Source organism: Seriola aureovittata, chromosome 8 (genome assembly GCF_021018895.1).
Source record: "Seriola aureovittata isolate HTS-2021-v1 ecotype China chromosome 8, ASM2101889v1, whole genome shotgun sequence".
Taxonomy (NCBI): Eukaryota; Metazoa; Chordata; class Actinopteri; order Carangiformes; family Carangidae; genus Seriola; species Seriola aureovittata.
The window spans coordinates 7902180-7916558 of NC_079371.1; the positions used below are offsets into that span (position 1 = coordinate 7902180).

Consider the following 14379-nt stretch of genomic DNA (forward strand, 5'->3'; position numbering starts at 1 on the left):
GCTCACCAGAGAACCTGTCAGGCCTGCGATGTTTTACAGCTCAGTTTGCAGACAAAACACTTCACAACCAAATCCCCTCAGCAACATCTGCTGCCAATTTAGCTGTGGCATTCCTGCAGTCTGTGCTGTTTAATATTCACAGGGGTTAGGATCTGCCGGGACAGGGTTGGATGGGGATGGTGGGGAGGGGCAACCAGTTTCTACAATCCTTTGGTCCGTGGTCCAGACATGGTGAAAAATGAGGGGTTAACAAAGAGTGAACTGGAGCAGGAGCGGGTTAACTGGGCTAATTTGCAGGGATAATAATGGTGTTCATGCAAGGCCTTTTGGGAGTAGCGGTGTGGAACACAGACCTGACGGTGCAACCACACAGGAAGTTTACAACATGGCCCGGCAAATCAGAATGTATTTAATCATCAAACAAGCAGTGAGGAGCTGGCAGCAAGGCCAGGGCCAGCAGCCATCCTGACGATGAAGACAAATGTTTGGAGAGGGGACTAGACAGAGAGTGCCAGATCTGCACCTCAAAGATTTCATGGCGCTGAAACCCCTTGATTTTATTGGCACAACATTTACTTTGCCCACTAGCCTTGAGCGTGATATTAACATCATATGTGTTTTTAATTATCCTCATGTGAGTACCTGAAAATATGTTATTGTACTATGAAATAAACAATAAACCTGGATGCATTGCAACTTTGAGAGGAAATTACTTGTGAATGGTAGGACTAAAAAAAGGTTTTTTATTAGCAGTAATCAAAGTATACTGCATACATAACAGCACATGTGCTGCCTGACTTGGCTAAGGGAGAACAATAACCCAGTAAAATTGATAATTAGAGCCCTGGCCTCCTTAAAAATGACCACACAACATCCTCATGAATTTTTATGGATCTATCCCAGACACTGCTAACTTTAGAAACAAAGGAAATTCAAACCAGTTTCCTCCTTTTAGTCCCAAATTTATCTGTTTATATTTATTTCTGTGAGAAAATGTATTTTTGGTGTATATTATGTTTTAGGATATACAATACCTCGCAGAGAAGGAAACCTTAATATGCAAGAAATAATACATACTGAAGTTCAACTGTATTTGTTTCAGTGGGATGTAGTCCTCATTTGTGGGAATATTTACTTTTCATCATGTGCAGAAGCTATCAATATCTCCCTTGATGTTTTGGGGTGAAATGGCAATTTATGTGAAAATAAATTCTGTCTATATTTTGCAGCAAGTGACGTTGTTCTCAAATGACTGCGCCCACCCTGTTGAGAGGTTGGTATTTCAGTGGTGGACGCAACCGGGGCTGTCTAATAACCCTCTGAAAGGGTGAAGAGCATCGTGCGACACCTCTGCTGCTCCCTCACAAAAGGACACCCCTTGCCATGGCAACTGCATAAACATCTGTCTGCCTGTTCGAGGGAGCATCGTGAGGGAATATACAAGACTGCAGTTTTTATATATAAGAAGAGACTCAGTATACTCAGTGTATATGTCCATATGGCTCCTCAGTGGTGGAGCTACATGTTAGAACAATGATCTAATATTTATGCAGGCTTCAGTGTGTTTTGTGGACAGTGTTGCACATGTGTGACATGGACGTGTGAAATTTGATGGCAGGTGGTGGGAACCCATACATAATGTCCTGTTAAAGGATCGATACCAGTCTCATATTGGTATGGTTAATATCAAGCTGGAAACAGTGGGAAACAGCTAGCCTGGCTCTGTCCCTAAAATAACAAAAAACCGTCAGCCAGCACCTCCTGAACTCACCATTTAACACGTTTTATCTTGTTTGTTTCATCCGTCATCATCATAATTTATCATTATTAAGAACAAGTTTTGGGTTGTTAATCATGCAGAGATCCATCCAATGGACTGTTTGACTCGTAAACACTGGAGAAGTGCTGCAGAGAATCGTATTTGCAATAAAAAGACTCTTGTCATTGTTTGAATGCTTTATTAATTACTTACATTGCACACAACTAAATAACTTTTATTGATGGCTTATTTGAAAGTGGGAAACACTTTGACCAATTATTACTGAGTTTATTAAGATTTAATGAACTTAACATTTGTAAATACATAATTGATGTTTATTACTCTAATGCCTTACTAACAGTTATAATTACAGACCTGATGGTTCATTAAGGGAAAACTCTTGAGCCTTTATTAATGACTTAGGCAATAATGATTTGAGTGTTCATGACCAAACAGCATTGATATCACAACCTGCTAACCAAAAGGTTCTTCTTGTTAATGGTTCATAACTGATCTTCAGACTTATAGTAACTGATTTATTAAAGCCATTAGTCACAACTTAAACGATGACTTATTAGAAACTGCACCCCAAGCAGCCATTTCTCAATTCAAACTTCATACAACACTCATGATTCTGTCTTTCCTTCATCTTGTAGTTGTGTCAAAACACATTTCGGGGATCTGTTGATGCATGGCATCCAAGACTCATTCACGCCCTTTAACATGTTTTACATTCCCACCTCATGCCTCGCATTACACCGAGGAGCAATTGGCTTGATGCTGACAGAGTCCCTAAACATTCAGTGTATAAGGAAGAGTTTACTGAAATGACCTCAGGGTGACTGGTATGCATGCAGTGACCTCATTTAAAAATGTTTAAGCTAATTTATGACAACATGATTTATGGCCAAACAACATTAACTATGTAAGTTGTGCAACTGAAGTACCGGAGTTTCAAATGAGTACTTCTTGTCCTAAAAATATTTATGGTACACAAGAGCATTGTTTGTTGCACAGTAATGGGATACTGATTCACATAACTTAGTTCATATGAAAATTACCAAGAGAATTGACCTTTCAAAGACAATCCGAGTACTTAGTTTTTGCTGGGAAGTCTTTTTTAACTATTAATATATATTTTATGCTGAGTCCTGCAGACAAAGGCACAACAATCTGAAAAATACATTAACTATTTTTCTAACCCTAAACAGAAAATAATTTTGATTGTCTGTCAGCGCAAAAAACTTATACTAAAGTTATAAGTTACCATTAATAGGCTGAAAAACAAGTAATCCATATCCAAGAGCAGCCGATCTCTATCTCTACGCCTCAGTTGTGTCTGGCTTTTGCTTTCATATATTGTCTGGACTGTAAATGAAGCAAATCTAATGGGATAATAACCTGTCAAATATCCACGTAGAGCACAGAGCTGTTTTTCAGGAGTTGGTGAGTGTGTGAAAGAGCCAGAGGTTTGTTCGGGTGTCTCTTTTGTATCCTTTTGAGTTGTGTTGCTGGCACATGGTGAAAGGTCTATGGAGAGCTGCCAGCGGCTGAGGTCATTATAGTGTGAGTTTCTAGTAAACTGTGACCATGAAGTTACTTTCCCTGAAGCAGACACTGCAAACAAACATGCAGCCAGGACTCTGCTGTATGTGGTTTGGATTGGAGTCATTACTACAGTTTGAAAAGTTATTAGCAGCAGCTAAGAGAGATTGTCCTTTGAACCCAGAACCATAGATGTGGTTTCAAAACCCTGTCCCATGCTGAGTATCTTTGAGCACAAGTCTTCCTCCTGCAAATGGTCTTTTCTGTATGACTCATTTTTTTTCCTACTGACTATTATTAGCCCCCCCCCCACCACCACCTTCTAGCGCCACCATCAGGTCAAAATTTCAATTTCTTTGATACTTTAATTTAAAACAAAAACACCAGCAAAACTAATGACATCCCCATCAACCATCACTCATTCTAATTTTAGCCTCATTTTCTATCAAATTTGGTTCAGAAATGAAAGGGTTACTGTCCTAAAACCCATGAAAATAGAAAATAGTTATCCAATCAGATTTTTCAAAAAGGTGCGCTCACTGTCCCCACCCGATCCTCCCGCGGTAAGAACTCAACAGAACTTCGTATTTAGCATACTAATTAAACATACCCAAAGTCCCCCGGCCGGAAGTTGAAAAAATTGGAAGAAGTGAAGGAGAAGAAGTCGCTCGACTGTCTGCAAAGGAGTTCAGATGATGATATGCACAACTTGGGATACTTTCGTTAAAGCTTTTGATCAGCGGATACGGACTAAACATAGGAGGAATGGACAGACAATCGGACCGCTTCAAAGTTCAGGAGTTGTCCGGGTACTTTGCATGAACTATAAACTGGTCGCCAGTGAACAGGTGGGTTGTTTGACGGCTTGACCCCTCACTTGTATTTTTGGCTGTGTCTGTTTAAGCTTCATGTAGAAAATAGTAAAAACAACTAAATTTGTGGCCAAAATACTGAAACCCTTTGTCTGTTTGGGTAGTGGGACATGAAAGTCATGTCCTTCAGTTTCCTATTGTGGGATGATCCCGTGTGTTCGGGGGCGTTGGCAACCATAGCCTCAGCATTTCACTCAAGGCATCGTTGTTCCTGCAAGTAGAAGCCCACATAGCCACTCAAGGCTTATTTTATAATGAGGAAACCTTTATAATAAACAAAATCACAATGATCATACAGAACATCATCATTCGCAGACAACATAGCCTTTGTTATTTTCCCCTTCAGTATACAGTATAAGATTAGTCACAGAGCAGTTGGCTAAATTAGGGAAAGACTGTTCTTTGCTAAATACTGAAAAGATCAAAACTGACTTAAACCATGATATACAACATGTTTACTTTTTCAATATTTAACCAAAAACAGAATCTGTCTGTAACAAAAGTGTTTATGTTGCCTAAACCCTAACCTCGTGTGGGACCCTGGATTTGAACCCTAGTCTTTGGTGCCAAAGTCCTGCACCTCTTGAGTCTCTTCCTTACAACTTTTGTGCAGTTCAAGAACAGAGCATCTCCTCCACTTGAAACAAAAAAACAAACAAAACATTGCCAGGGAACATAATCCATACAGCAGTTACATTTCCTTGAAAAATTGGCAAAACAAATTAGTAGTATAATAAAAGTAATTTCGAGGGGACAGGGGTTTGCATGCTGTACTCTATGTATCGTTCAACTTATGAATCTCTCCTTGTTTTAAAATTTCAAAACTTAATGCTGCCAGCCTTACTTGAAATTAGCTGCTCTGCCACAGAACAATAATTCTCTGAATAAAACGACATGAATGTGACAATTAAGTTTGTGAGCTGACATGTGATTGAGGGATTATTTCCTTGAGGCGGCTTCCATCGCTTCCAGTGGCTGCCAGGTGACTGACAGAGAGAGAAGTGTAGAATAACACACATTCTGACACAAAAACAGTCATCTCATTCATAGTGGAATAATAATAAAAAAAAAAAGTTAATCTTTTCTCTGTGATGGATTACAGTGCTTGAGATATTTTGTCAGTGTCATGTCAGTGTTGTTTTTATGCTGCAGTATAATGAATAAAAGCAGATGTCTTCTCTTTAAGGTGTGCCGACATCAGTAGGAATAATGTAAAGAGACACACCAGTATTATCCATTAAGAGAAGCCTTGCTTCGGTAGATATTGCTCAGTGGAACATGACAGGAAATTCGGGAAGGAAACAGATGATGTCTAGCAGGGGTCTTGAGCTGGTTTTGAACCTGTGATGACAGGAACACATGGCGTTCACCTCCTGCCCGCCACACAGAGCCACACAGACCTATGATTTATCTTTAAACCAAAGTCGAGAATGTGCCACAGAATTTTCTCTCTCTATCTCCGCTAAGCCATGTGTTTGGTGCACACATACTTGGGGATTTTCAAAGTGCCTGGTCTGGTTTTATGGAGAGTCCCCTTGGACTGAGATTACTTTTAGAATTTTTCTGGCTGTTGTTAGTCTAACAGAGGTCATGTTTACATGAGTGAAGATGCTGTTGAAGGGATGGCCCCATGTGGGCCATCTCTGCTGGGCTACAAGGCAAGTCTGGGCCTTTTAATGGTCAAATGGATGTACATTTTTCTTTCATCACATTCTCTGAGGTCATTGAATGTAACTCCTCTGTGTTTAAGTTCAAAAATTACTGCTAAATTACCCAGTTGTGATATATAGCACGATATCTGGTGGAATGTGATTTTCTTCAGTGTTTGTGGGTTAGTTTACTCCTGCACATCTGAACTTTTTAGATGTGAGTCATCTCAAATCATCTCTAATCCGGTGTCAGCCTTATCAGCCCATGTGTACACTCACTGGATACTCAGTGCCTTCCCCCCACTGTGTTTTTCTGACAGGTGATTGGCTGGCTGCGGGTAGATCCACAGGGGTTTTTCGTCTAATGTTTACCTGTTGCAGGCAGATGTTCTCCAGGAAAAGTAGGAACACATTCTGTGCTCGTGTCAGTGCTCTGTGTACTCCCACAGACAATGATGTAGTGTAGCTGAACTACCTAAACTCATGTCATTGAGTGTAAACCGTGGGTTGGTTCAGTTTGGATTTTCAAAGTTGTTTAGTAGGGTAGATGAATTATATGCAGGAGTCCTGTACACTACAAGAAAGGTGTGGACACAGGATGACATGTTGTTTATAAACATGATTTGGAACATCACAACTCATGAGACCAAGTCTGTTTCCTTCTGGATCAGTTGGTGGGATGCTCACTAATAATGATCTATATTCAGCTCCTTGTATGATTAATAATCATTAAAAAATATAAAATCTTTTCGTTTGTCAGCTACTGTATGGTGATAAGGAAATTTCCCTGGATTTGTCATGAATGATCCATACGTTGCAAGTCAGTTCTGTGCGTGCCGCAGTCTGGATTTGAGTGTACAGTAGTTGATGTAAAGTAACAATAACTCTGGACTTCTTGTAGTGTGGTTTTTGGCACTTCTGGCCACCATTTTTGTTTGGATCAGGAAATAGATTCACAAGTTTGGAAACAAGTTAATAAGTGTTTTTTTTTTAAATCATGGACAGGATTTGTTTTCCTTATTCTCTCCAAGTGGTTGGAAGAGTCTGAGTGTTTTGGAATTTGGATCTCTTGTATCTCTTCTGAGATTTTCCAAGTCTTTCAGGAATTTGTCTTTAAGAAGAGTGCATGCCCAGCTCTGTGACCAAAACACATTGATAATACATGAGAGAGCCAAACAGGCGGCAGACTGTAACAACATCCACGACATGGCTATTGTCAATTGGCTTGAACCTTAAACTGAAGAGGACCGCCCACTGTGTTTTTTGGGGGGGGAAGTTGCATAAGACTAAAGTATAAAAATGACATGACATTGTTATATTACCTGCACTCAACCGCCAGTGCACCTCATATTAAAGCAATGTGTGCTCTTTTCAGCATGAACCTGCCGGGTTGATCATTTTCTCCACCCTCCGGCCTCCTGACTCATCTCCACTGTGTCTCCCTGTGGCATCCACGGTCAGTGTGCTTTGTATATTGCTGATGTCTGTGCTTACTAGTCTTACATGCAATGTTAGCCAGAGATGTCACCTACCCACACACACACACACACACACACACACACACACAAAGCTCCTGTGCTCATGTACATATACACAACTATATGTGCAGAAACAGAGAACACAGAAGCGAAGGAAAGAAAAGTCTTCAGGCTTTGTGTTTGATAAACAATTCAGTGAAGATAATTAGTTGATAAGACATCACTTTGATTTACTGTGGGGACTCGACTGTATCTGTTGCCTGCGAGCTGAGCCTCACTCACAAGCTTTGTATTACCATATGTTGAATTTTTAATCAATTATTATCCTGAAGGAGAAATGGGGAAAGTGCAGATTCGCTCCAGTGGGAATGTATGGGCAAGGACAATTCTGTGATATTTGCATACGGCTCATGCTTGCACTCTTATGTACAGTTCGAATGTGTGCTCCTATATGGCTTGAGCAGCTATCGAAAAAAACTGCTGTCCGCCGCTTCTTAAGTAATCTGTAGCTCTGACCGCGCAGACAGCCGGCCAGTTAAACGTGCTTGTGGCTGCTGCTGCTGCTTGATGTGTGTTGGGCTTCACACAGAGGTGTAGATGGGAGGACAAACTCATCAGGGGAAGAGATGCTAGGAAAGCTTGGCTGTGTCTAAGAGTGCTGTGTCTGTGTGCTTCTCAGCTGGCTGTGCGAGCAGATAAGAAAGGAGGCAGGAGGAGAGCTGCTGATTCTGGGTTTATACCCCCCCCCCCCCCCCCCCCCCCCCCCACTTCTCCCAGTCTGCCTTTCTCTATGCAGCTGCAGGTCTGGGAGCTGACCTGCATTAAGACATCAGAAACTGCCTGACGGGCTAATAGGAACGGTTTTCTAGAACATCTTCAAAAGCTTGTTAAACTGTGGCGTTTTGGCAGTGATTTAAGGAAATCTGCTATTATGGTTTAGATAGAGTTCACGTAATCTGTGCTGGCAGATGAGAAATGCCTGGACATCAACCAAATGCTTCCTTGATAATACTGATGTCTCTGTCTCCACACTAATGTATTTATTAGATGTGTAGAATGAAACCCACAAGCCAACATTTCTTTAGCCCCATTATTTTTCATGTAATATGTTAATTTTCAATGCACTCGAGACTGTCATTACTGGAGAGAGCAGCATTGTGTCAAGATTTCATCTCATTTCTAACACACTTTGTTCCTCTAAGACTTACACTTCTTTTTTATTGAAACTCGCCTAAAGGATCCCTCCTGTTTTACTGTAACCATTTTGGTTTTTATTGTTTTCTGTAAACCCTCTGATGCTGATGGGAAAATAGCTCTGGCTTGGAGTGGTCTCGCCAGTGGGCATCTGACAGTGATTTGCTGATCCTGTGCAATTGCATGATGGCTCTCATCCTCTAAGGCCACAGGGCCCTATAAGCCAGCCAATCACTGCCCCTCAGCACTCTAATGTTGGCAATTATAGGTCAGTGTGTGTCACGACATCATTGTCTTCCCTTTGAATGGCTCAGTCCCAGCTCCCACTGCAATCAGTTATGTTTTTCTCTTTGCTATTTAAACTGGAACTGAAATCCAGTAAGAACATGACCGCCATTGTCTGAATCATTGTTGTTTGGGGTGTTTGAGAATGCCAAGTTCCAGGCGGAGTTAACGCAGTAATGAAACTTTGCTTCTTTTCTACTTGATTAACTTGAGAATTTTTATGGGAAAGAGCTGAGAGATGCAAACCTGCAGCCTGTTGTACCAACTGAATGTAAGTTTGACCATAAATTGGAGTGTGAAGTTAACACTAACCGCTATGTTTTAACAACTTGGTTTCATAGTAAACTCACCACTTTGATCATTTACATCATCTATAGCCCTAAATTTAACTAAAGCAACATTAAAAAACATTGACACAGACTGTGATGTTTCATCTAATGCATCGCTTGGATGAGAGAGAGAATCATTTGTGCAATCACGTGCGCACTAACAAGGTGTTTTTGTCCGTTGCATCATCACCAAAACACCAAAGCAAATTCCTCTTAAGCTACTAGGCAATAAACCGGATTCTGATTCTGATCGTTATTAATCAAGTGTTTATTCACTGATCACTTACGCTGTAGTTTTGTTTGTTGTTTTTTTCCCCACTAATGCGTGGATCATGGTGTCATACATAAAGATGGTTGTAAGTTATAAAATCACATACAAATAATAAAAACACAAATAAAAAAAAACACAAATAAAAATTCTGCCAAAATCAACATCTAAACAGTTCCAGGTTTTTGTTACAAGAAACCTTGTGTGTCATTGTTTCCCATCTCCAGGAGATGCAGCTTGAAATCCCAGTATACAGCAGAAAAGCAAGCGTGCACATCAGTGTCATCATAAACGTAAAGAGACGTCGTCTGTCTCCGGCACTCTGCTCCCGGTGTAAGTCTCTCATCCTTCTGCCTTTACAGCAGATTATAAGGAATGACTGGCACCTTCTTTGGGAGGTTTACAGTTTAATAACTAACTTGTATGAAGCAGCTCGTCAGTACCCAGTTATAGCGCAGCTCCCACACAGTGAGCCTTATCTGAACATAAGTATAGCAACAGCCTCCTGTAGTGACATTCAATGCCTGTCATGTCTTCACAACTGCATTGTCTAATTTTGGCTTCTACATATTTATGTAAATATTAATTTAGTAGTATTGGTATTTTTATATACATTTTCACGTCTAAATAATATCTTTCTAAATATCGTCTGCAGGCTCAGACAAAAACATTCAACATCTCTCAGCAGTCTTGACTCCTTGGAGACAGATCTGGGAAATACCTCGGGGGTAGTGAAGTGACTCATGTAGCTGTCTGTCTTTGAGTGAGTGTTTATCTCTTTGAGTGTCCATGTGGCAAAGAAGTTTGGACCGTTAACGCCTCTGTGGTTGCTTGGCAGCCCACGAAGCAAAGTGACGCCTTCCTGACAGGGTCGGCTCAGCCCTCAGAGACACGGCCTCTTAACTGGCCTTAACAAGATAATAACGCGGCACGGCTCCCCTCATCAGAAGCAAATTGTTTCTTTAAATGCTTTTGGTTAGGGGCAAAGAGGAGTGAGCTTTACTGATGTGATCTTGAATGGAACTCATCAACAATCTCTGTAAAGTCCAGGATGTGCTATCAGATAATCAGTGCCCTGCACACAGCTGATAAACAAGTCGTTTTGGGTGACACCCATATGATCTGCTCACTCACTTCCTGGCTCTAAGCACGCTATGTGTACATGTGTATGTAGAGTGGTTAAAGATAGGGCTATCAAAGAAATCTTGAAGGACAACTGGACTCTTTCGATTTTCGTTTGAACCTGTTTACATCCTTATGTTGTTAAAAATATAACTTGTAGGAAGGCATGAGGAAGTGTTAATGTTGCAAGTGTCTGAACAATAGAAAACATTCCTGTCAAAAGTCAGTGGTCAATGAAGTTTTAGGTTCGTTTTTAATATGACAGCTCAACACAAAGGCTTTACAATGTCACATAAATTCCCTAAGGATTTTTTGTTTACCACCTCATATATGGCCGTAAAGATTTCACTAGTGTCCCCAGACCTCCACATGGACAACTCGCCTTCATGCTCGTGTAAGTACGATTCACAAAGAATGGTTGGGAGGCGGGTGCCAACATTTCTCTGTCTAATAGGAAAGGAAGTGTCCTCTTGGCCCCAAAAGAGGACACTTGAGGAAGGGCTTAAGGAAGCCTTACAGTTTATATCCTAAGTCCATCCGTCATCAATGGGTAGCATTCTAATGATGGGAAAGTTATGACCCTGATTATATTAGCCTATGGGCCGGTGCACTCGCTTTGTTCCTGGCCTGTGAGCTAAAGCAAATGTGGCTAAGCTGCACAGTGTATAGAATAATCCTGAAGGAAGTCTTGGCTCACCGACAAGAGACTCAAGTTCAGGGAAAGGTGCAAATGAACCAAACGCCATCGTCATGTTTCCATATTGTTGTTTTTAAAAGTGCAGCGGAAGTTCAAAATTACAGTAAATTCCAGACACATTTGAACAGTCGAGGGGAAACTCTTGGTAACTCATGCAGCTACTAGCTCCTTTCTCTATACGTCACCCCCATCCAGGTTCTGCATTTGTCTACCAGCTGCCCCCCCCCTCCTGTGTTTGCACTGGCTTTGTTTTTATGACCACTCCAGTGATCCATCGCCACTGCAGAGCTGCTGGTGTTAACACAGCTGAGGTGCATTACACAAACTGTTGTTCCTGCCTCTTACCTGGCTCCAGGCTCTGTTTGCAGTCAGGGGTTTTTGTTTATGTTCACTTCAGAAGCAGATGCAGACTTGTGCATGCACTTTCTCTCAGACGCGCATATACAGGATGTGAGCCACAGTACACTATTACTGCAATGACACTCACTCACATAAAATGTCCTGTCATTACAACCTGCCTGGACCCAGCTGTCCACCATGAAGTCAAATGCAGAATCAACGATCAACCAAAGGTGGTTTGTTAAAAAGAGAAACGCCACTCTGCTGTTTTGATTTTCAAAAAGTTGGCGAGGGTATTTATTTTTTATTTTTTTGCTGTTGAAAAAGCCAAAAGAGTGATGAGTCTGTTGGTCAGTAAATGATCTACAACTAGGCCCGTTATTTTCCGGCTCTGTACATAGCTTATTGACTGCTTACATAATAGATAACACTTGCACAAATAATAATAGTCTGAATCCCTCAGTTAAACTTTAGAGCTGAGCAGCAGTTTGTCCTGTGTGTCAGGCTGTGACATTAGCACAGCAGCTGAAGGAGACACTAGTGTCAGCAGGATCAGTGTAGGTGATATCTGACATCTTCAGCATTAATTGTCACGCATGATTTACCAGTTGTTTGTCATTATTATCACAACTAAGCAGTTACCACCAAGTATAATTCCACTTTTGAATGTACTGATTAGAATAATGAGAAACTGGTCTGTCCGGGTCGCCTACTGCTGCGTCTCCAGTTTGTGTTCCCATCTCTCTCTCTCTCTCTCTCTCCCCTCATTTCCTGTCATGTCCCTACTGTTGGCTAATCTAATAAAAGGTATAGACTGTGCCAAAAATAACTAAATACTAAAAAAGATTACGAGTGAAAAAGTTCTTTAAAAGATCACAGTAATGTTTTCAGTAAATGTGAACAATAGTAGATTGAAGTTCTTTAAACTCGACTTAAAATCCAAGCTGAAATGATTTGATTAATCAATTTGTTGATCAACAGAAAATAAACTTGATAATTAAATAAACTTTATCTTTCTAATTAACTGACATTTTTTAAGCAAAAATGGGGAAAAAAATTCATCATTGTGACGGTAAATTGAATATTTTGGTGAACATACCATGTTGTGATGGGATCACACGAGCTGCGACGCCCATCGACATGTTGATGTTCCGACTCATGAGCAAACACACCCATATCTGAGGTCGGCCTACATTTTGATCTCAACCACACACCTGCAGAGTTTCGTGACTGTACTTTGCACGGCTGTGACTGTATCGCGCTGACAAAATCTCTCCACAGAAGAGACAGACAGACATATAAACACCTGCCAGAGTCAAAGCCGCCTCGGTGGCTGGTTCCTGCTGCAGTAGGTGTCTCCAGGACCACATTTTACCATGATACACACACACACACACACACACACACACACACACACACACACACTCACACACACACACTCACAAGGTGAAAACAATACCAGCCACACTGCGTTAAAAAATGTTATCAAAACACCTGCTCGTTGCATGTGTGCTTAATTTGCAATCACAGTCCGCACATTGTGTATAATTAGAGTCCATGGAGACCAGGTGGTTGAGCGACAGCAGTGAGCTGGGTAACATCAATCAGCGTGGGTTTGTCAGCGGTTCTGTGGGCTTTGTTGGTGGTATTGTGGGAGAGCCAACTGCAGTAAAGGTTTTTATGATGTGGCAGAAGTTGATTCTGGGACTCTGTGCCAGGAGCAAACCAGATGTTAGTCCCTGCAGTCTGTTTCTGTTTCTGTGTGAACCTACATACATACGTACGCACGTATGTATGTATGTAGGTTCACAGGCATGTATGTAGTTCCAGGCACTGGAGGCGCAGAGCAGCAACATACTTCCAGTGTGTAAATCCCACTGCTTCTCTTCTTTCTCTGGCTGAAGACATTGTTCCAATAATTTCAAGAAGCTTGTGAGAGTTAGAAACTGTGTCTGATGCACATTATCAACAGTAACTCGCTCATCATCCTGAAAGTTTTATTTTTTCCCTCACAACAAACCCAATATACCCAACGTCTCCTTCACCCTCCCCCGCTCTGCCAGCAGTGCTCTGGTGGCCGGCAGGCAGTGACACACATTCCAGCAGTGACAGTGAACAGGGCTGGAGCCACTTTCGCAGATGGACCTTGAACTCTTTTAAAGGGACGTCTGGCCTTGCAGTTATGCCCCACCGGCAGCCCTTGCTGCCCGGCTACAAACTGTAACTCTATAGCCTCATTGTCACGCTCCATATCCTCTCAGTGACCCCGAGCCCAATTATACAGCTGACCCAGGCTTGATGATATAACCTTGGGTGTCTTTTGGGGGCTGCTGGGGCTCAGGGGTGCACCTCTTGTCTATCATGACATGTCAACTTGGCGCGTTAACCAGACACTTCCCTGAGTGGTCCCAGTGGGAGATTTGGAGGAAGAGTGGCTCCCATGCAAAGCCCAGGACATTTCAGCACATTGCCTCACTGAGGCTCTTTCAGATAAACAATGTAATGAGAAAGTAACATATGTGACGTCAAATGTACAATTTCTTGTGTAACTTCTTTAAAATGCTTCCTTGAATATTAAGCATTCACACCATATACTTTATTGGTAAACACAGGAATCTACACATATTTAATCGAAAAGGAATTAGAGATTCTTGGACAGTTTTATTTATTAAACATCCCCAAAAAATAAAGATTTGTTTTCTGATTATTCAGCAGTAATGACTGGAGGAGCCTCCATTGTATGTAGATGTGACATGTATGCACGCATCTCATCTATAGATGCATCCAGAGTCTGCATGCGTGCTCAGCAGCTGGGATGCATTAATATGTAGCATGCTTAGTA

The 14379-nt window shown here is 41.4% G+C and overlaps 1 long non-coding RNA gene across 1 annotated transcript in view; it reads left to right on the forward strand.

Moving 5' to 3' along the window:
* The first annotated feature begins 3736 nt into the window (after window positions 1–3736).
* LOC130173532 (uncharacterized) overlaps window positions 3737–14379 on the forward strand; it is a 52453-nt gene continuing 41810 nt past the window's right edge. Inside the window, exons 1-2 of the long non-coding RNA XR_008828439.1 lie at window positions 3737–4152; window positions 7201–7281. This is a non-coding gene — a long non-coding RNA (uncharacterized LOC130173532). The remainder of the gene's footprint in view (window positions 4153–7200; window positions 7282–14379) is intronic.